Source organism: Phyllobates terribilis, unplaced genomic scaffold, assembly GCF_046119375.1.
Source record: "Phyllobates terribilis strain yellow unplaced genomic scaffold, ASM4611937v1 Scaffold_25__1_contigs__length_18738178, whole genome shotgun sequence".
Classification (NCBI taxonomy): domain Eukaryota; kingdom Metazoa; phylum Chordata; class Amphibia; order Anura; family Dendrobatidae; genus Phyllobates; species Phyllobates terribilis.
The window spans coordinates 12,576,823-12,599,277 of NW_027362785.1; the positions used below are offsets into that span (position 1 = coordinate 12,576,823).

At 57.8% G+C, this 22,455-nt stretch overlaps 1 protein-coding gene across 4 annotated transcripts in view; it reads left to right on the forward strand.

Moving 5' to 3' along the window:
* Positions 1–22,455, forward strand: part of GNA13 (G protein subunit alpha 13) — a 50,852-nt gene that overhangs the window by 3,608 nt on the left and 24,789 nt on the right. The window contains exon 1 of one of the 4 annotated variants that reach the window (XM_073660347.1): positions 1,499–1,519. The exons of 1 other annotated variant lie outside the window; for it this stretch is intronic. The gene's annotated coding sequence lies outside the window, so the exon portion shown is untranslated. Of the gene's footprint in view, positions 1–1,498; positions 1,520–1,925; positions 1,962–1,998; positions 2,018–22,455 lie in introns of those variants that run through there. 2 more of the 4 variants (XM_073660346.1, XM_073660345.1) reach the window with 2 other exon arrangements.

Consider the following 22,455-nt stretch of genomic DNA (forward strand, 5'->3'; position numbering starts at 1 on the left):
CAACGTCATCAAGGGCAAGGACCCGGGGAGGGGACCGGGCCTTCAACTACAGCAACATCCTCAAGGGTGAGGACCGGGTGAGGAGGGGGCAGGGTCACCATCTACAGCAACTTCGCCAAGGGTGAGGACGGGGGGAGGGTGAGGAGGGGACCGGAGGAGGTGGCAGGGCCACCATCTACAGCAACGTCATCAAAGATGAGGACCGGGGGAGGGGGAGGAGGGGACCGGGGGAGGGGACAGGTCCACCATCTACAGCAACGTCATCAAGGGTGAGGACCGGGGGAGGCTGAGGAGGGGACCGGAGGAGGGGGCAGGGCCACCATCTACAGCAACGTCCTCAATGGTGAGGACTGGGGGAGGGGGAGGAGGGGGCAGGGACACCATCTACAGCAACATCAAGGGTGGGGGGACTGGGGGAGGAGGGGGCAGGGTCACCATCTACAACATCATCATCAAGGACGAGGACCGGGGGAGGGTGATTAGGGGACCAGGCTACCTTCTACAGTATCACCATCAAGGGTGAGGCTGGGGGAGGGTGAGGAGGGAACTGGGAGAGAGGAGGGTACAGGGCCACCATCTACAGCAACGTCATCAAGAGTGATGACCAGGGGAAGGTGAGGAGGAGACCGGGGAGAGGAAGGAACCGAGTCACTATCTACCGCATCGTCATCAAGCGTGAGGGGACCAGGGGAGGGGATTGGGCAACCATCTACAGCAATGTAATCAAGGGTGAGAGGTAACAGGACCACCATCTACAGCAACGTCATCAAGGGGACCGGGGGAGGGTGAGGAGGGGACATGGTCACCATCTACAGCAATGCCATCAAGGGTGAGACCAGGGGAGGTTGAGGAGGAGACTGGGGAGAGAAGGGGACCTGGCCATCAAGGGTTAAATTAGATGAGGGGACCGGGGGAGAGGAGGCGATTTCGCTACCAGGGGTGGGTGATGGGACCAGGCCACCATCTACAGCAGCGCCATCAAGGAGGGGACCAGGGAAGAAGAGGGGACCAGGCCATCAAGGGTTAAATTAGATGAGACGATCGGGCCACCATCTACAGCAACGTCATTAAGGGTGAGACCGGGGGAGGGAAGAGGGGACCAGGCCACCATCTACAGCAGCGCCATCGGGGGTGGGTGAGGGGACCGGACCACCATCTACAGCAACGTCATCAAGAGTGAGACCTGGGGTGGGTGAGGGGACCGGGCTACCATCTACAGCAATGTCATTAAGGGTGAGACCGGGGGAGGGGAGAGGGGACCAGGCCACCATATACAGCAGCGCCATCAGGGGTGAGACCTGGGGTGGGTGAGGGGACCGGGCCACCATCTACAGCAAGGTCATCAAGGGTGAGACCGGGGGTGGGTGAGGGGATCGGGCCACCATCTACAGCAACGTCATCAAGGGTGAGACCAGGGGTGGGTGAGGGAACCCGGCCAGCATCTACAGCAACGTCATCAAGGGTGAGACCAGGGGTGGGTGAGGGAACCGGGCCACCATCTACAGCAACGTCATCAAGGGTGAGACCAGGGGTGGGTGAGGGAACCCGGCCAGCATCTACAGCAACGTCATCAAGGGTGAGACCAGGGGTGGGTGAGGGGACCGGGCCACCATCTACAGCAACTTTATCAAGGGTGAGACCAGGGGTGGGTGAGGGAACCGGGCCACCATCTACAGCAACTTTATCAAGGGTGAGACCAGGGGTGGGTGAGGGGACCGGGCCACCATCTACAGCAACTTTATCAAGGGTGAGTCCAGGGGTGGGTGAGGGGACCGGACCACCATCTACAGCAATGTCATCAAGGGTGAGACCAGGGGTGGGTGAGGGGATCAGGCCACCATCTACAGCAATGTCATCAAGGGTGGGTGAGGGGACCGGACCACCATCTACAGCAACGTTAAGGGTGAGACCGTGGGAGGGGAGAAGGGACCAGGCCACCATCTACAGCAACGTCATCAAGGGTGAGACCAGGGGTGGGTGAGGGAACCGGCCAGCATCTACAGCAACGTCATCAAGGGTGGACCAGGGGTGGGTGAGGGGACCGGGCCACCATCTACAGCAACTTTATCAAGGGTGAGACCAGGGGTGGGTGAGGGGACCGGGCCACCATCTACAGCAATGTCATCAAGGGTGAGACCAGGGGTGGGTGTCTACAGCAACGCCATCCAGGGGGATGGTGTCTACAGCAACGCCTTCAAGGGTGAGACCGGGGGAGGGTGTCTATAGCAACGCCATCAAGGGTGAGACCGGGGGAGGGTGTCTACAGCAACGCCATCAAGGGTGAGACCTGGGGAGGGTGTCCACAGCAACGCCATCAAGGGTGAGACCGGGGGAGGGTGATGAGGAGCCTGGACCAGGGGACCGGGCCACCATATACAGCAACGTCATCGAGGGTGAGACCGGGGGAAGATGAGGGGACGGTGCCACCATCTACACCAACGTCATTAGACGTGGGGACCCCGACCTCCCTGCAGTCTTGTGCCCCCTGTATTATTAGTGACCTCCCTGCTGTCATGTGCCCCCCTGTATTAGTGCCCCCCCGACCTCCCTGCTGTCATGTGCCACCCCTGTATTATTAGTGACCCCCCCGACCTCCCTGCTGTCATGTGCCCCCTGTATTATTAGTGACCCCCCCGACCTCCCTGCTGTCATGTGCCCCCTGTATTATTAGTGACCCCCGACCTCCCTGCCGTCATGTGCCCCCTGTATTATTAGTGACCCCCGACCTCCCTGCCGTCATGTGCCCCCTGTATTAGTGCCCCCCCGACCTTCCTGCTGTCATGTGCCCCCCCTGTATTATTAGTGACCCCCGACCTCCCTGCTGTCATGTGCCCCCTGTATTATTAGTGACCCCCGACCTCCCTGCCGTCATGTGCCCCCTGTATTATTAGTGACCCCCCCCGACCTCCCTTCTGTCATGTGCCCCCTGTATTATTAGTGACCCCCCCGACCTCCCTGCCGTCATGTGCCCCCTGTATTATTAGTGACCCCCCCGACCTCCCTGCTGTCATGTGCCCCCTGTATTATTAGTGACCCCCCGACCTTCCTGCTGTCATGTGCCCCCTGTATTATTAGTGACCCCCCCGACCTCCCTGCTGTCATGTGCCCCCTGTATTATTAGTGACCCCCGACCTCCCTGCCCTCATGTGCCCCCTGTATTATTAGTGACCCCCGACCTCCCTGCTGTCATGTGCCCCCTGTATTATTAGTGCCCCCCCCGTCCTCCCTGCTGTCATATGCCCCCTGTATTATTAGTGACCCCCGACCTCCCTGCCGTCATGTGACCCTGTATTATTAGTGACCCCCCCCGAACTCCCTGCCGTCATGTGCCCCCTGTATTGTTAGTGACCCCCGACCTCTCTGCTGTCATGTGCCCCCTGTATTATTAGTGACCTCCAGACCTCCCTGCCGTCATGTGCCCCCTGTATTATTAGTGACCCCCCGACCTCCCTGCCGTCATGTGCCCCCTGTATTATTAGTGACCCCCGACCTCCCTGCCGTCATGTGCCCCCTGTATTATTAGTGACCTCCAGACCTCCCTGCTGTCATGTGCCCCCTGTATTATTAGTGACCCCCCCGACCTTCCTGCCGTCATGTGCCCCCTGTATTATTAGTGACCTCCCTGCCGTCATGTGCCCCCTGTATTATTAGTGACCCCCGACCTTCCTGCTGTCATGTGCCCCCTGTATTATTAGTGACCCCCGACCTTCCTGCTGTCATGTGCCCCCTGTATTATTAGTGACCCTCCCCGACCTCCCGGCTGTCATGTGCCCCCTGTATTATTAGTGATCCCCGACCTCCCTGCTGTAGTCCCCCCTGTATTATTAGTGACCTCACGACCTCCCTGCTGTAGTGCCCGCTGTATTAGTGACCCCCCGACCTCCCTGCTCTCATGTGCCCCCTGTATTATTAGTGACCCCCCCGACCTCCCTGTCATGTGCCTCCTGTATTATTAGTGACCCCCCCGACCTCCCTGCTGTCATGTGCCCCCTGTATTATTAGTGACCCCCCCCCGACCTCCCTGCTGTCATGTGCCCCTTGTATTATTAGTGACCCCCCCGACCTCCCTGCTGTCTTGTGCCCCCCCTGTATTATTAGTGACCCCCGACCTCCCTGCTGTCTTGTGCCCCCTGTATTATTAGTGACCCCCCGACCTCCCTGTCATGTGCCCCCTGTATTTTTAGTGACCCCCCGACCTCCCTGTATTATTAGTGACCCCCCGACCTCCCTGACATGTGCCCCCTGTATTTTTAGTGACCCCCCCGACCTCCCTGTATTATTAGTGACCCTCGACCTCCCTGCTGTCATGTGCCCCCTGTATTTTTAGTGACCCCCCGACCTCCCTGTATTATTAGTGACCCCCCGACCTCCCTGTCATGTGCCCCCTGTATTTTTAGTGACCCCCCGACCTCCCTGTATTATTAGTGACCCCCCGACCTCCCTGACATGTGCCCCCTGTATTTTTAGTGACCCCCCCGACCTCCCTGTATTATTAGTGACCCTCGACCTCCCTGCTGTCATGTGCCCCCTGTATTATTAGTGACCTCCCTGCTGTCATGTGCCGCCTGTATTATTAGTGACCCCCCCGACCTCTCTGCTATCTTGTGCCCCCTGTATTATTAGTGACCTCCCTGCTGTCATGTGCCCCCTGTATTATTAGTGACCCCCCGACCTCCCTGCTGTCTTGTGCCCCCTGTATTATTAGTGACCCCCGACCTCCCTGCCGTCATGTGCCCCCTGTATTATTAGTGACCCCCCCCGACCTCCCTGCTGTCATGTGCCCCCTGTATTATTAGTGACCCTCCCCGACCTCCCTGCTGTCATGTGCCCCCTATATTATTAGTGACCCCCGACCTTCCTGCTGTCATGTGCCCCCTGTATTATTAGTGACCCTCCCCGACCTCCCTGCTGTCATGTGCCCCCTATATTATTAGTGACCCCCGACCTTCCTGCTGTCATGTGCCCCCTGTATTATTAGTGACCCCCCCGACCTCCCTGCTGTCATGTCCCCCCCTGTATTATTAGTGACCCCCCCGACCTCCCTGCTGTCATGTGCCCCCTGTATTATTAGTGACCCCCCCGACCTCCCTGCCGTCATGTGCCCCCTGTATTATTAGTGACCCCCCCGACCTCCCTGCCGTCATGTGCCCCCTGTATTATTAGTGACCTCCCGACCTCCCTGCCGTCATGTGCCCCCTGTATTATTAGTGACCCCCCCGACCTCCCTGCCGTCATTTGCCCCCTGTATTATTAGTGACCCCCCCGACCTCCCTGCTATCATGTACCCCCTGTATTATTAGTGACCCCTGACCTCCCTGCTGTCTTGTGCCCCCCTGTATTAGTGACCCCCCCGACCTCCCTGCTGTCTTGTGCCCCCCCTGTATTATTAGTGACCCCCCCGACCTCCCTGCCGTCATGTGCCCCCTGTATTATTAGTGACCCCCCGACCTCCCTGCTGTCTTGTGCCCCCCCTGTATTATTAGTGACCCCCCCGACCTCCCTGCTGTCATGTACCCCCCTGTATTATTAGTGACCCTTGACCTCCCTGCTGTTTTGTGCCCCCCCTGTATTAGTGACCCCCCGACCTCCCTGCTGTCTTGTGCCCCCCCTGTATTATTAGTGACCCCCCCGACCTCCCTGCCGTCATGTGCCCCCTGTATTATTAGTGACCCCCCCGACCTCCCTGCTGTCATGTGCCCCCTGTATTATTAGTGACCCCCCCGACCTCCCTGCTGTCATGTGCCCCCTGTATTATTAGTGACCCCCACGACCTCCCTGCCGTCATGTGCCCCCTGTATTATTAGTGACCCCCCCGACCTTCCCGCCGTCATGTGCCCCCTGTATTATTAGTGACCCCCCCGACCTTCCCGCCGTCATGTCCCCCCCCCTGTATTATTAGTGACCTCCGACCTCCCTGCTGTCATGTCCCCCCCCCTGTATTATTAGTGACCTCCGACCTCTCTGCTGTCATGTCCCCCCTGTATTATTAGTGACCCCCGACCTTCCTGCTGTCATGTGCCCCATGTATTAGTGATCCCCGACCTCCCTGTATTATTAGTGACCCCCGACCTTCCTGCCGTCATGTGCCCCCTGTATTATTAGTGACCCCCCCCGAACTCCCTGCTGCCATGTGCCCCCTGTATTATTAGTGACCCCCGACCTCCCTGCTGTCATGTGCCCCCTGTATTATTAGTGACCTCCGACCTCCCTGCTGTCATGTCCCCCCTGTATTATTAGTGACCCCCGACCTTCCTGCTGTCATGTGCCCCATGTATTAGTGATCCCCGACCTCCCTGTATTATTAGTGACCCCCGACCTTCCTGCCGTCATGTGCCCCCTGTATTATTAGTGACCCCCCCGACCTCCCTGCTGCCATGTGCCCCCTGTAATATTAGTGACCCCCCCGACCTCCCTGCTGCCATGTGCCCCCTGTAATATTAGTGACCCCCCCGACCTCCCTGCTCTCATGTGCCCCATGTATTATTAGTGACCCCCCCGACCTCCCTGCTGTCATGTGCCCCCTGTATTATTAGTGACCCCCCCGACCTCCCTGCTGTCATGTCCCCCCTGTATTATTAGTGACCCCCGACCTCCCTGCTGTCATGTGCCCCCTGTATTATTAGTGACCCCTCCCGACCTCCCTGCTGTCATGTCCCCCCCCTGTATTATTAGTGACCCCCGACCTCCCTGCTGTCAAGTGCCCCCTGTATTATTAGTGACCCCTCCCGACCTCCCTGCTGTCATGTCCCCCCCCTGTATTATTAGTGACCCCCGACCTCCCTGCTGTCATGTGCCCCCTGTATTATTAGTTTCCCCCCGACCTCCCTGCCGTCATGTGCCCCCCCGACCTCCCTGCCGTCATGTGCCCCCCCGACCTCCCTGCCGTCATGTGCCCCCCCGACCTCCCTGCTGCCATGTGCCCCCTGTATTATTAGTGACCCCCCCGACCTCCCTGCTGTCATGTGCCCCCTGTATTATTAGTGACCCCCTGACCTCCCTGCTGTCTTGTTCCCCCCCTGTATTATTAGTGACCCCCCCGACCTCCCTGCTGCCATGTGCCCCCCTGTATTATTAGTGACCCCCCGACCTCCCTGCTGTCTTGTGCCCCACCCTGTATTATTAGTGACCCCTCCTGACCTCCCTGCCGTCATGTGCCCCCTGTATTATTAGTGACCCCCCCCGACCTCCCTGCCGTCATGTGCCCCCTGTATTATTAGTGACCCCCCGACCTCCCTGCTGTCATGTGCCCCCTGTATCATTAGTGACCCCCCCGACCTCCCTGCCGTCATGTGCCCCCTGTATTATTAGTGACTCCCCCGACCTCCCTGCCGTCATGTGCCCGCTGTATTATTAGTGACCCCCGACCTCCCTGCTGTCATGTGCTCCCTGTATTATTAGTGACCCCCCCGACCTCCCTGCCGTCATGTGCCCCCTGTATTATTAGTGACCCCTGACCTCCCTGCTGTCTTGTGCCCCCCCTGTATTATTAGTGACCCCCCCGACCTCCCTTCTGCCATGTGCCCCCTGTATTATTAGTGACCCCCCCGACCTCCCTGCTGTCATGTGCCCCCTGTATTAGTGACCCCCTCCCCCCGACCTCCCTGCTGTCATGTGCCCCTTGTATTATTAGTGGCCCCCTGTATTATTAGTGACCCCTGACCTCCCTGCTGTCTTGTGCCCCCCCTGTATTATTAGTGACCCCCCGACCTCCCTGCTGTCTTGTGCCCCCCTGTATTATTAGTGACCCCCCCCCGACCTCCCTGCCGTCATGTGCCCCTTGTATTATTAGTGGCCCCCTGTATTATTAGTGACCCCTGACCTCCCTGCTGTCTTGTGCCCCCCCTGTATTATTAGTGACCCCCCGACCTCCCTGCTGTCTTGTGCCCCCCCTGTATTATTAGTGACCCCCCCCCGACCTCCCTGCCGTCATGTGCCCCCTGTATTATTAGTGACCCCCCCCGACCTCCCTGCTGTCATGTGCCTCCTGTATTAGTGACCCCCCCCCCCCCCCGACCTCCCTGCTGTCATGTGCCCCTTGTATTATTAGTGGCCCCCTGTATTATTAGTGACCCCCCCGACCTCCCTGCTGTCTTGTGCCCCCCCTGTATTATTAGTGACCCCCCGACCTCCCTGCTGTCTTGTGCCCCACCCTGTATTATTAGTGACCCCTCCTGACCTCCCTGCAGTCATGTGCCCCCTGTATTATTAGTGACCCCCCCGACCTCCCTGCTGTCATGTGCCCCTTGTATTATTAGTGACTCCCCCGACCTCCCTGCTGTCATGTGCCCGCTGTATTATTAGTGACCCCCGACCTCCCTGCTGTCATGTGCCCGCTGTATTATTAGTGACCCCCGACCTCCCTGCTGTCATGTGCCCCCTGTATTATTAGTGACTCCCCCGACCTCCCTGCTGTCCTGTGCCCGCTGTATTATTAGTGACCCCCCCGACCTCCCTGCCGTCATGTGCCCTCTGTATTATTAGTGACCCCCCCGACCTCCCTGCCGTCATGTGCCCTCTGTATTATTAGTGACCCCCCCCGACCTCCCTGCTGTCATGTGCACCCTGTATTATTAGTGACCCCCCCGACCTCCCTGCTGTCATGTGCCCCCTGTATTATTAGTAACCCCCCCGACCTCCCTGCTGTCATGTGCCCCCTGTATTATTAGTGACCCCCCCGACCTCCCTGCCGTCATGTGCCCTCTGTATTATTAGTGACCCCCCCCGACCTCCCTGCTGTCATGTGCCCCCTGTATTATTAGTGACCCCCCCGACCTCCCTGCTGTCATGTGCCCCCTGTATTATTAGTGACCCCCCCGACCTCCCTGCTGTCATGTGCCCCCTGTATTATTAGTGACCCCCCCGACCTCCCTGCCGTCATGTGCCCTCTGTATTATTAGTGACCCCCCCCGACCTCCCTGCTGTCGTGTGCCCCCTGTATTATTAGTGACCCCCCCGACCTCCCTGCCGTCATGTGCCCCCTGTATTATTAGTGACCCCCCCGACCTCCCTGCCGTCATGTGCCCCCTGTATTATTAGTGACCCCCCCGACCTCCCTGCTGTCGTGTGCCCCCTGTATTATTAGTGACCCCCAGACCTCCCTGCTGTCATGTGCCCCCTGTATTATTAGTGACCCCCAGACCTCCCTGCTGTCTTGTGCCCCCCCTGTATTATTAGTGACCCGCCCGACCTCCCTGCTGTCATGTGCCCCCTGTATTAGTGACCCCCCCGACCTCCCTGCTGTCATGTACCCCCCTGTATTATTAGTGACCCCTGACCTTCCTGCTGTCATGTGCCCCCTGTATTATTAGTGACCACCGACCTCCCTGCTGTCTTGTGCCCCCTGTATTAGTGACCCCCCGACCTCCCTGCTGTCATGTGCCCCCTGTATTAGTGACCCCCCGACCTCCCTGCTGTCATGTGCCCCCTGTATTATTAGTGACCCCCCCGACCTCCCTGCCGTCATGTGCCCCCTGTATTATTAGTGACCACCGACCTCCCTGCTGTCTTGTGCCCCCTGTATTAGTGACCCCCCGACCTCCCTGCTGTCTTGTGCCCCCTGTATTAGTGACCCCCCGACCTCCCTGCTGTCATGTGCCCCCTGTATTATTAGTGACCCCCCCGACCTCCCTGCCGTCATGTGCCCCCTGTATTTAGTGACCTCCCTGCTGTCATGTGCCCCCTGTATTAGTGACCCCCCGACCTCCCTGCTGTCTTGTGCCCCCCCTGTATTATTAGTGACCCCCCCGACCTCCCTGCTGTAGTGCCCCCCCCTGTATTAGTGACCCCCCCGACCTCCCTGCTGTAGTGCCCCCTGAATTAGTGACCCCCCCGACCTCCCTGCCGTCATGTGCCCCCTGTATTATTAGTGACCCCCCCCCGACCTACCTGCTGTGATGTGCCCCCTGTATTATTAGTGAACCCCCCCGACCTCCTTGCTGTCATGTGCCCCCCTGTATTATTAGTGACCCCCGACCTCCCTGCCGTCATGTCCCCCCCTGTATTATTAGTGACCCCCGACCTCAATGCTGTCATGTGCCCCCTGTATTATTAGTGACCCCCCCGACCTCCCTGCTGTCATGTGCCCCCTGTATTATTAGTGACCCCCCCGACCTCCCTTCTGTCATGTGCCCCCTGTATTATTAGTGACCCCCCCGACCTCCCTGCCGTCATGTCCCCCATGTATTATTAGTGACCCCCCCGACCTCCCTGCTGTCAAGTGCCCCCCCCTGTATTATTAGTGACCCCCCGACCTACCTGCTGTCATGTGCCCCCTGTATTATTAGTGACCCCCCCGACCTCCCTGCTGTCTTGTGCCCCCCCCTGTATTATTAGTGACCCCCCGACCTCCCTGCTGCCATGTGCCCCCTGTATTATTAGTGACCCCCCGACCTCCCTGCCGTCATGTGCCCTCTGTATTATTAGTGACCCCCCCGACCTCCCTGCTGTCGTGTGCCCCCTGTATTATTAGTGACCCCCCCGACCTCCCTGCTGCCGTGTGCCCCCTGTATTATTAGTGACCCCCCGACCTCCCTGCCGTCGTGTGCCCCCTGTATTATTAGTGACCCCCGACCTCCCTGCTGTCATGTGCCCCCTGTATTATTAGTGACCCCCCCCGACCTCCCTGCCGTCATGTGCCCCCTGTATTATTAGTGACCCCCGACCTCCCTGCTGTCTTGTGCCCCCCCTGTATTATTAGTGACCCCCAGACCTCCCTGCTGTCATGTGCCCCTGTATTATTAGTGACCCCCCGACCTCCCTGCTGTCTTGTGCCCCCTGTATTATTAGTGACCCCCCCGACCTCCCTGCTGTCATGTGCCCCCTGTATTATTAGTGACCCCCCCGACCTCCCTGCTGTCATGTCCCCCCCTGTATTATTAGTGAACCCCCCGACCTCCCTGCCGTCATGTGCCCCCTGTATTATTAGTGACCCCCCCGACCTCCCTGCTGTCATGTGCCCCCTGTATTATTAGTGACCCCCAGACCTCCCTGCTGTCTTGTGCCCCCCCTGTATTATTAGTGACCCCCCCGACCTCCCTGCTGTCATGTACCCCCTGTATTATTAGTGACCCCTGACCTTCCTGCTGTCATGTGCCCCCTGTATTATTAGTGACCACTGACCTCCCTGCTGTCTTGTGCCCCCTGTATTATTAGTGACGCCCCCCGACCTCCCTGCTGTCTTGTGCCCCCCCTGTATTATTAGTGAACCCCCCGACCTCCCTGCTGTCATGTACCCCCTGTATTATTAGTGACCACTGACCTCCCTGCCGTCATGTGCCCCCTGTATTTAGTGACCTCCCTGCCGTCATGTGCCCCCTGTATTTAGTGACCTCCCTGCCGTCATGTGCCCCCTGTATTTAGTGACCTCCCTGCCGTCATGTGCCCCCTGTATTTAGTGACCTCCCTGCCGTCATGTGCCCCCTGTATTTAGTGACCTCCCTGCTGTCATGTGCCCCCTGTATTAGTGACCCCCCGACCTCCCTGCTGTCATGTGCCCCCTGTATTATTAGTGACCCCCAGACCTCCCTGCCGTCATGTGCCCCCTGTATTATTAGTGACCCCCCGACCTCCCTGCCGTCAAGTGCCCCCTGTATTTAGTGACCTCCCTGCTGTCATGTGCCCCCTGTATTATTAGTGACCCCCCGACCTCCCTGCTGTCTTGTGCCCCCCCTGTATTATTAGTGACCCCCCCCCGACCTCCCTGCTGTAGTGACCCCCCCCGACCTCCCTGCTGTAGTGCCCCCCCTGTATTAGTGACCCCCCCGACCTCCCTGCTGTCATGTGCCCCCTGTATTAGTGACCCCCCCCGACCTCCCTGCTGTCATGTGCCCCCTGTATTATTAGTGACCCCCCGACCTCCCTGCCGTCATGTGCCCCCTGTATTATTAGTGACCCCCCCGACCTCCCTGCCGTCATGTGCCCCCTGTATTATTAGTGACCCTCGACCTCCCTGCTGTCATGTGCCCCCTGTATTATTTGTGACCCTCGACCTCCCTGCTGTCATGTGCCCCCTGTATTATTAGTGACCCTCGACCTCCCTGCTGTCATGTGCCCCCTGTATTATTAGTGACCCTCGACCTCCCTGCTGTCATGTGCCCCCTGTATTATTAGGGACCCTCGACCTCCCTGCTGTCAAGTGCCCCCTGTATTAGGGACCCTCGACCTCCCTGCTGTCATGTGCCCCCTGTATTATTAGTGACCCTCGACCTCCCTGCTGTCATGTACCCCCTGTATTATTAGTGACCCTCGACCTCCCTGCTGTCATGTGCCCCCTGTATTATTAGTGACCCTCGACCTCCCTGCTGTCATGTGCCCCCTGTATTATTAGTGACCCTCGACCTCCCTGCTGTCATGTGCCCCCTGTATTATTAGGGACCCTCGACCTCCCTGCTGTCATGTGCCCCCTGTATTATTAGTGACCCTCGACCTCCCTGCTGTCATGTGCCCCCTGTATTATTAGTGACCCTCGACCTCCCTGCTGTCATGTGCCCCCTGTATTATTAGTGACCCTCGACCTCCCTGCCGTCATGTGCCCCCTGTATTATTAGTGCCCCCCCCGTCCTCCCTGCCGTCTTGTGGCCCCTGTATGATTAGTGACCCCCCCGACCTCCCTGCTGTCATGTGCCCCCTGTATGATTAGTGACCTCCCTGCTGTCATGTGCCCCCTGTATGATTAGTGACCTCCCTGCCGTCATGTGCCCCCTGTATGATTAGTGACCTCCCTGCTGTCATGTGCCCCCTGTATTATTAGTGCCCCCTGTATTATTAGTGCCCCCCCCGACCTCCCTGCCGTCATGTGCCCCCTGTATTATTAGTGACCTCCCTGCTGTCATGTGCCCCCTGTATTATTAGTGACCTCCCTGCTGTCATGTGCCCCTTGTATCATTAGTGACCCCCGACCTCCCTGCCGTCATGTGCCCCCTGTATTATTAATGATCCCCCTCGACCTCCCTGCTGTCATGTGCCCCTTGTATTATTAGTGACCCCCCCCGACCTCCCTGCTGTCTTGTGCCCCCCTGTATTATTAGTGACCCCCTGACCTCCCTGCCGTCATGTGCCCCCTGTATTAGTGATCCCCCCCGACCTCCCTGCTGTCATGTGACCCCTGTATTATTAGTGACCCCCCCCGACCTCCCTGCTGTCATGTGCCCCCTGTATTATTAGTGACCCCCCCTGACCTCCCTGCTGTCATGTGCCCCCTGTATTATTAGTGACCCCCGACCTCCCTGCTGTCATGTGCCCCTGTATTATTAGTGACCCTCCCCGACCTCCCTGCTGTCATGTGCCCCCTGTATTATTAGTGACCCTCGACCTCCCTGCTGTCATGTGCCCCCTGTACTATTAGTGACCCTCGACCTCCCTGCTGTCATGTGCCCCCTGTATTATTTGTGACCCTCGACCTCCCTGCTGTCATGTGCCCCCTGTATTATTTGTGACCCTGACCTCCCTGCTGTCATGTGCCCCCTGTATTATTTGTGACCCTGACCTCCCTGCTGTCATGTGCCCCCTGCATGATTAGTGACCGCCGACCTCCCTGCTGTCTTGTGCCCCCTGTATTAGTGACCCCCTGCAACCTCCCTGCTGTCATGTGCCCCCTGTATTATTAGTGACCCCCCCGACCTCACTGCTGTCATGTGCCCCCTGTATTATTAGTGACCCCCGCGACCTCCCTGCTGTCATGTGCCCCCTGTATTTAGTGACCCCCCCGACCTCCCTGCTGTCATGTGCCCCCTGTATTATTAGTGACCCCCCGACCTCCCTGCTGTCATGTGCCCCCTGTAGTATTAGTGACCCCCGACCTCCCTGCTGTCATGTGCCCCCTGTAGTATTAGTGACCCCCGACCTCCCTGCTGTCATGTGCCCCCTGTAGTATTAGTGACCCCCGACCTCCCTGCTGTCATGTGCCCCCTGTAGTATTAGTGACCCCCGACCTCCCTGCTGTCTTGTGTCCCCTGTATTATTAATGACCCCCCGACCTCCCTGCTGTCATGTGCCCCCTGTATTAGTGAATCCCCCCTACCTCCCTGCCGTCATGTGCCCCCTGTATTATTAGTGACCCTCGACCTCCCTGCTGTCATGTGCCCCCTGTATTATTAGTGACCCTCGACCTCCCTGCTGTCATGTGCCCCCTGTACTATTAGTGACCCCCCGACCTCTCTGCTGTCATGTGCCCCCTGTATTAGTGACCCCCCCCCTGACCTCCCTGCCGTCTTGTGCCCCTGTATTATTAGTGACCCCCCGGCCTCCCTGCTGTCATGTGCCCGCTGTATTATTAGTGACCCCCCCGACCTCCCTGCTGTCATGGGCCCCCTGTATTATTAGTGACCCCCTACCTCCCTGCTGTCATATAACCCCCTGTATTATTAATGACCCCCCGACCTCCCTGCTGTCATGTGCCCCCTGTATTTAGTGACCCCGCCGACCTCCCTGCTGTCATGTGCCCCCTGTTATTAGTGACCCCTCCGACCTCCCTGCTTTTATGTCCCCCCCCTGTATTATTAGTGACCCCCGACCTCCCTGCTGTCATGTGCCCCCTGTATTATTAGTGACCCTCGACCTCCCTGCTGTCATGTGCCCCCTGTTATTAGTGACCCCTCCGACCTCCCTGCTTTTATTTCCCCCCCCTGTATTATTAGTGACCCTCGACCTCCCTGCTGTCATGTGCCCCCTGTATTATTAGTGACCCTCGACCTCCCTGCTGTCATGTGCCCCCTGTATTATTAGTGACCCTCGACCTCCCTGCTGTCATGTGCCCCCTGTATTATTAGTGACCCTCGACCTCCCTGCTGTCATGTGCCCCCTGTATTATTAGTGACCCTCGACCTCCCTGCTGTCATGTGCCCCCTGTATTATTAGTGACCCCCGACCTCCCTGCTGTCATGTGCCCCCTGTATTATTAGTGACCCCCGACCTCCCTGCTGTCATGTGCCCCCTGTAGTATTAGTGACCCCCGACCTCCCTGCTGTCATGTGTCCCCTGTAGTATTAGTGACCCCCGACCTCCCTGCTGTCATGTGCCCCCTGTATTATTAGTGACCCTCGACCTCCCTGCTGTCATGTGCCCCCTGTATTATTAGGGACCCTCGACCTCCCTGCTGTCATGTGCCCCCTGTATTATTAGTGACCCTCGACCTCCCTGCTGTCATGTGCCCCCTGTATTAGTGACCCCCCCCTGACCTCCCTGCCGTCTTGTGCCCCTGTATTATTAGTGACCCCCCGCCCTCCCTGCTGTCATGTGCCCGCTGTATTATTAGTGACCCCCCGACCTCCCTGCTTTCATGTGCCCCCTGTATTATTAGTGACCCCCTACCTCCCTGCTGTCATATAACCCCCTGTATTATTAATGACCCCCCGACCTCCCTGCTGTCATGTGCCCCCTGTATTATTAGTGACACTCGACCTCCCTGCTGTCATGTGCCCCCTGTATTATTAGTGACCCTCGACCTCCCTGCTGTCATGTGCCCCCTGTATTATTAGTGACCCTCGACCTCCCTGCTGTCATGTGCCCCCTGTATTATTAGTGACCCTCGACCTCCCTGCAGTCATGTGCCCCCTGTATTATTAGTGACCCTCGACCTCCCTGCTGTCATGTGCCCCCTGTATTTTTAGTGACCCCCCCGACCTCCCTGCTGTCTTGTGCCCCCTGTATTATTAGTGACCCCCCCGACCTCCCTGCTGTTATGTGCCCCCTGTATTATTAGTGACCCTCGACCTCCCTGCTGTCATGTGCCCCCTGTATTATTAGTGACCCCCCCGACCTCCCTGCTGTCATGTGCCCCCTGTATTATTAGTGACCCCCCCGACCTCCCTGCTGTCTTGTGCCCCCTGTATTATTAGTGACCCCCCCGACCTCCCTGCTGTCTTGTGCCCCCTGTATTATTAGTGACCCCCCCGACCTCCCTGCTGTCATGTGCCCCCTGTATGATTAGTGACCTCCCTGCTGTCATGTGCCCCCTGTATGATTAGTGACCTCCCTGCTGTCATGTGCCCCCTGTATGATTAGTGACCTCCCTGCTGTCATGTGCCCCCTGTATGATTAGTGACCTCCCTGCTGTCATGTGCCCCCTGTATTATTAGTGACCTCCCTGCTGTCATGTGCCCCCTGTATTATTAGTGACCCCCCCGACCTCCCTGCTGTCATGTGCCCCCTGTATTATTAGTGACCTCCCTGCTGTCATGTGCCCCCTGTATCATTAGTGACCCCCGACCTCCCTGCCGTCTTGTGCCCCCTGTATTATTAGTGACCCCCCGACCTCCCTGCCGTCATGTGCCCCCTGTATTATTAGTGACCTCCCTGCTGTCATGTGCCCCCTGTATTATTAGTGACCCCCCCGACCTCCCTGCTGTCATGTGCCCCCTGTATTATTAGTGACCTCCCTGCTGTCATGTGCCCCCTGTATCATTAGTGACCCCCGACCTCCCTGCTGTCGTGTGCCCCCTGTATTATTAGTGACCCCCCCGACCTCCCTGCCGTCATGTGCCCCCTGTATTAGTGATCCCCCCGACCTCCCTGCTGTCGTGTGACCCCTGTATTATTAGTGACCCCCCCGACCTCCCTACTGTCATGTGCCCCCTGTATTATTAGTGACCCCCGACCTCCCTGCTGTCATGTGCCCCCTGTATTATTAGTGACCCCCGACCTCCCTGCTGTCATGTGCCCCCTGTATTATTAGTGACCCCCGACCTCCCTGCTGTCATGTGCCCCCTGTATTAGTGACCCCCGACCTCCCTGCTGTCATGTGCCCCCTGTATTATTAGTGACCCTCCCCGACCTCCCTGCTGTCATGTTCCCCCTGTATTAGTGACCTCCCTGCCCTCATGTGCCCCCTGTATTATTTGTGACCCTGACCTCCCTGCTATCATGTGCCCCCTGTATTATTAGTGACCCCCGACCTCCCTGCTGTCATGTGCCCCCTGTATTATTTGTGACCCCCCCGACCTCCCTGCCGTCATGTGCCCCCTGTATTATTAGTGACCCCCCCGACCTCCCTGCCGTCATGTGCCCCCTGTATTATTAGTGACCCCCTGCAACCTCCCTGCTGTCATGTGCCCCCTGTATTATTAGTGACCCCCCCGACCTCCCTGCTGTCATGTGCCCCCTGTATTATTAGTGACCCCCCGACCTCCCTGCCGTCATGTGCCCCCTGTATTATTAGTGACCCCCCCGACCTCCCTGCCGTCATGTGCCCCCTGTATTATTAGTGACCCCCTGCAACCTCCCTGCTGTCATGTGCCCCCTGTATTATTAGTGACCCCCCCGACCTCCCTGCTGTCATGTGCCCCCTGTATTATTAGTGACCCCCCCGACCTCCCTGCTGTCATGTGCCCCCTGTATTATTAGTGACCCCCCGACCTCCCTGCTGTCATGTGCCCCCTGTATTATTAGTGACCCCCTGCAACCTCCCTGCTGTCATGTGCCCCCTGTATTATTAGTGACCCCCCCCGACCTCCCTGCTGTCATGTGCCCCCTGTATTTAGTGACCCCCCCCGACCTCCCTGCTGTCATATGCCCCCTGTATTTAGTGACCCCGACCTCCCTGCTGTCATGTGCCCCCTGTATTATTAGTGACCCCCGACCTCCCTGCTGTCATGTGCCCCCTGTAGTATTAGTGACCCCCGACCTCCCTGCTGTCATGTGCCCCCTGTAGTATTAGTGACCCCCGACCTCCCTGCTGTCTTGTGCCCCCTGTATTATTAGTGAACCCTGACATCCCTGCTGTCATGTTTCCCCCTGTATTATTAATGACCCCTCGACCTCCCTGCTGTCATGTGCCCCCTGTATTATTAGTGACCCCCCCGACCTCCCTGCTGTCTTGTGCCCCCTGTATTATTAGTGACCCCCCCGACCTCCCTGCTGTCTTGTGCCCCCTGTATTATTAGTGACCCCCCCGACCTCCCTGCTGTCATGTGCCCCCTGTATGATTAGTGACCTCCCTGCTGTCATGTGCCCCCTGTATGATTAGTGACCTCCCTGCTGTCATGTGCCCCCTGTATGATTAGTGACCTCCCTGCTGTCATGTGCCCCCTGTATGATTAGTGACCTCCCTGCTGTCATGTGCCCCCTGTATTATTAGTGACCTCCCTGCTGTCATGTGCCCCCTGTATTATTAGTGACCCCCCCGACCTCCCTGCTGTCATGTGCCCCCTGTATTATTAGTGACCTCCCTGCTGTCATGTGCCCCCTGTATCATTAGTGACCCCCGACCTCCCTGCCGTCTTGTGCCCCCTGTATTATTAGTGACCCCCCGACCTCCCTGCCGTCATGTGCCCCCTGTATTATTAGTGACCTCCCTGCTGTCATGTGCCCCCTGTATTATTAGTGACCCCCCCGACCTCCCTGCTGTCATGTGCCCCCTGTATTATTAGTGACCTCCCTGCTGTCATGTGCCCCCTGTATCATTAGTGACCCCCGACCTCCCTGCTGTCGTGTGCCCCCTGTATTATTAGTGACCCCCCCGACCTCCCTGCCGTCATGTGCCCCCTGTATTAGTGATCCCCCCGACCTCCCTGCTGTCGTGTGACCCCTGTATTATTAGTGACCCCCCCGACCTCCCTACTGTCATGTGCCCCCTGTATTATTAGTGACCCCCGACCTCCCTGCTGTCATGTGCCCCCTGTATTATTAGTGACCCCCGACCTCCCTGCTGTCATGTGCCCCCTGTATTATTAGTGACCCCCGACCTCCCTGCTGTCATGTGCCCCCTGTATTAGTGACCCCCGACCTCCCTGCTGTCATGTGCCCCCTGTATTATTAGTGACCCTCCCCGACCTCCCTGCTGTCATGTTCCCCCTGTATTAGTGACCTCCCTGCCCTCATGTGCCCCCTGTATTATTTGTGACCCTGACCTCCCTGCTATCATGTGCCCCCTGTATTATTAGTGACCCCCGACCTCCCTGCTGTCATGTGCCCCCTGTATTATTTGTGACCCCCCCGACCTCCCTGCCGTCATGTGCCCCCTGTATTATTAGTGACCCCCCCGACCTCCCTGCCGTCATGTGCCCCCTGTATTATTAGTGACCCCCTGCAACCTCCCTGCTGTCATGTGCCCCCTGTATTATTAGTGACCCCCCCGACCTCCCTGCTGTCATGTGCCCCCTGTATTATTAGTGACCCCCCGACCTCCCTGCCGTCATGTGCCCCCTGTATTATTAGTGACCCCCCCGACCTCCCTGCCGTCATGTGCCCCCTGTATTATTAGTGACCCCCTGCAACCTCCCTGCTGTCATGTGCCCCCTGTATTATTAGTGACCCCCCCGACCTCCCTGCTGTCATGTGCCCCCTGTATTATTAGTGACCCCCCCGACCTCCCTGCTGTCATGTGCCCCCTGTATTATTAGTGACCCCCCGACCTCCCTGCTGTCATGTGCCCCCTGTATTATTAGTGACCCCCTGCAACCTCCCTGCTGTCATGTGCCCCCTGTATTATTAGTGACCCCCCCCGACCTCCCTGCTGTCATGTGCCCCCTGTATTTAGTGACCCCCCCCGACCTCCCTGCTGTCATATGCCCCCTGTATTTAGTGACCCCGACCTCCCTGCTGTCATGTGCCCCCTGTATTATTAGTGACCCCCGACCTCCCTGCTGTCATGTGCCCCCTGTAGTATTAGTGACCCCCGACCTCCCTGCTGTCATGTGCCCCCTGTAGTATTAGTGACCCCCGACCTCCCTGCTGTCTTGTGCCCCCTGTATTATTAGTGAACCCTGACATCCCTGCTGTCATGTTTCCCCCTGTATTATTAATGACCCCTCGACCTCCCTGCTGTCATGTGCCCCCTGTATTATTAGTGACCCCCCGACCTCTCTGCTGTCATGTGCCCCCTGTATTAGTGACCCCCCCCTGACCTCCCTGCCGTCTTGTGCCCCTGTATTATTAGTGACCCCCCGACCTCCCTGCTGTCATGTGCCCCTGTATTATTAGTGACCCCCCGACCTCCCTGCTGTCATGTGCTCCCTGTATTATTAGTGACCCCCCCCGACCTCCCTGCTGTCATGGGCCCCCTGTATTATTAGTGACCCCCTACCTCCCTGCTGTCATATAACCCCCTGTATTATTAATGACCCCCCGACCTCCCTGCTGTCATGTGCCCCCTGTATTATTAGTGACCCCCGACCTCCCTGCTGTCATGTGCCCCCTGTATTATTAGTGACCCCCCTGACCTCCCTGCTGTCATGTGCCCCCTGTTTTATTAGTGACCCCCCACGACCTTCCTGCTGTCATGTCCCCCCCCTGTTTTATTAGTGACCCCCGACCTCCCTGCTGTCATGTGCCCCCTGTATTATTAGTGACCCTCGACCTCCCTGCTGTCATGTGCCCCTGTATTATTAGTGACTCCCCGACCTCCCTGCTGTCATGTGCCCCCTGTATTATTAGTGACCCTCGACCTCCCTGCTGTCATGTGTCCCCTGTATTATTAGTGACCCCCCCGACCTCCCTGCTGTCATGTGCCCCCTGTATTATTAGTGACCCCCGACCTCCCTGCTGTCATGTGCCCCCTGTATTATTAGTGACCCCCCTGACCTCCCTGCTGTCATGTGCTCCCTGTTTTATTAGTGACCCCCCCACGACCTTCCTGCTGTCATGTCCCCCCCCTGTATTATTAGTGACCCCCGACCTCCCTGCTGTCCTGTGCCCCCTGTATTATTAGTGACCCTCGACCTCCCTGCTGTCATGTGCCCCTGTATTATTAGTGACTCCCCGACCTCCCTGCTGTCATGTGCCCCCTGTATTATTAGTGACCCCCGACCTCCCTGCTCTCATGTCCCCCCCTGTATTATTAGTGACCCCCGACCTTCCTGCTGTCATGTGCCCCCTGTATTATTAGTGACCCCCGACCTCCCTGCTGTCTTGTGCCCCCTGTATTATTAGTGACCCCCCCGACCTCCCTGCTGTCATGTGCCCCCTGTATTATTAGTGACCCCCGACCTTCCTGCTCTCATGTGCCCCCTGTATTATTAGTGACCCCCGACCTCCCTGCTGTCTTGTGCCCCCTGTATTATTAGTGACCCCCCCGACCTCCCTGCTGTCTTGTGCCCCCTGTATTATTAGTGACCCCCCCGACCTCCCTGCTCTCATGTGCCCCCTGTATTATTAGTGACCCCCCCGACCTCCCTGCTCTCATGTGCCCCCTGTTTTATTAGTGACCTCCCAACCTCCCTGCTGTCATGTGCCCCCTGTATTATTAGTGACCTCCACGACCTCCCTGCTGTCTTGTGCCCCCTGTATTATTAGTGACCCCCCCGACCTCCCTGCTCTCATGTGCCCCCTGTATTATTAGTGACCCCCCCGACCTCCCTGCTCTCATGTGCCCCCTGTTTTATTAGTGACCTCCCAACCTCCCTGCTCTCATGTGCCCCCTGTTTTATTAGTGACCTCCCAACCTCCCTGCTGTCATGTCCCCCCCTGTATTATTAGTGACCCCCGACCTTCCTGCTGTCATGTCCCCCCCTGTATTATTAGTGACCCCCGACCTTCCTGCTGTCATGTGCCCCCTGTATTATTAGTGACCCCCGACCTCCCTGCTGTCTTGTGCCCCCTGTATTATTAGTGACCCCCCCGACCTCCCTGCTGTAGTGCCCCCTGTATTATTAGTGACCCCCCCAACCTCCCTGCTGTCATGTGCCCTCTGTATTATTAGTGACCCCCCCGACCTCCCTGCTGTCATGTGCCCCCTGTATTATTAGTGACCCCCCCGACCTCCCTGCTGTCATGTGCCCCCTGTATTATTAGTGACTCCCTGCCGTCATGTGCCCCCTGTATTATTAGTGACTCCCTGCCGTCATGTGCCCCCTGTATTAGAGACTCCCTGACGTCATGTGCCCCCTGTATTATTAGGGACCCCCCCCGACCTCCCTACTGTCATGTGCCCCCTGTATTTAGTGACTCCCTGCCGTCATGTGCCCCCTGTATTATTAGTGACTCCCTGCCGTCATGTGCCCCCTGTATTATTAGTGACTCCCTGCCGTCATGTGCCCCCTGTATTATTAGTGACTCCCTGCCGTCATGTGCCCCCTGTATTATTAGAGACTCCCTGCTGTCATGTGCCCCCTGTATTATTAGTGACTCCCTGCCGTCATGTGCCCCCTGTATTATTAGTGACTCCCTGCTGTCATGTGCCCCCTGTATTATTAGTGACCCCCCCGACCTCCCTGCTGTCATGTCCCCCCCTGTATTATTAGTGACCCCCGACCTCCCTGCTGTCATGTCCCCCCGTGTATTATTAGTGACCCCCCCGACCTCCCTGCTGTCATGTCCCCCCCTGTATTATTAGTGACCCCCGACCTCCCTGCTGTCATGTCCTCCCCTGTATTGTTAGTGACCCCCGACCTCCCTGCTGTCATGTGACCCCCCCCTGACCTCCCTGCTGTCATGTCCCCCCCTGTATTATTAGTGACTCTCGACCTCCCTGCTGTCATGTGCCCCCTGTATTATTAGTGACCCCCCTGACCTCCCTGCTGTCAT